At 53.3% G+C, this 621-nt stretch overlaps 1 non-coding gene across 1 annotated transcript; it reads right to left on the bottom strand.

Annotated features, from left to right (window-relative positions):
• Positions 1-437: 437 nt before the first annotated feature.
• On the bottom strand, positions 438-510 carry TRNAV-UAC. Its single transcript has one exon. It is a non-coding gene; the product is annotated as a tRNA-Val (tRNA).
• Positions 511-621: the final 111 nt, after the last annotated feature.

Below are 621 nucleotides of genomic sequence, written 5' to 3'. Positions count from 1 at the left end.
CTACCAGCCACCACAAAATGGCACGCAGGGAGTGTGGTACGGTGGGTGACAGTGCCTCAGGGTGCTGGCTTAAGCCAGCTCTTGCTGGGTCTCTCTGCATTTTGGTTGATGTTGTTGCAGCAAATAGAGTTTTTTAGGGGAAAAAAAGCAAGCGCTGCAGCAACATTGTCTAAATTATGTTCATACTCTTAGAAAAATGTGCTATTGCACAGGGCCTCTGGAAAGGATCACGCTGGGCCAGGGTTTCCTGCTTGAGAGGCCTTTCTGCTGCCCTCACCACACACTGCTTCTCCTCTGCCGCAGGCAGGACCCACGCATTCTTTACATGCCTATGAGGTTGCCCATCTTAGGGAAGAAAAAAAGGAAACCAAGGCTCTTCGCTTAAAAAAAAAAAATATTAAAAGAATCAGCACGAGCAACGAAAACAACTTTGCCGGTGGTTCCACTGGGGCTCGAACCCAGGACCTTCTGCGTGTAAAGCAGACGTGATAACCACTACACTATGGAACCGCCATGTAGACCACTCTGTCCGGCACGGCCCCTATCGATGAGACGATGGCGCACCGCCTTCCCCCGCCCCGCCCACGCGGGTACGGCGTGCGGCGGGAGGGGGAGACGGCG

This window comes from Cariama cristata, unplaced genomic scaffold, assembly GCF_000690535.1.
Source record: "Cariama cristata isolate BGI_N322 unplaced genomic scaffold, ASM69053v1 scaffold28154, whole genome shotgun sequence".
Classification (NCBI taxonomy): Eukaryota; Metazoa; Chordata; class Aves; order Cariamiformes; family Cariamidae; genus Cariama; species Cariama cristata.
This window is presented reverse-complemented; position numbering and strand designations above follow the sequence as displayed.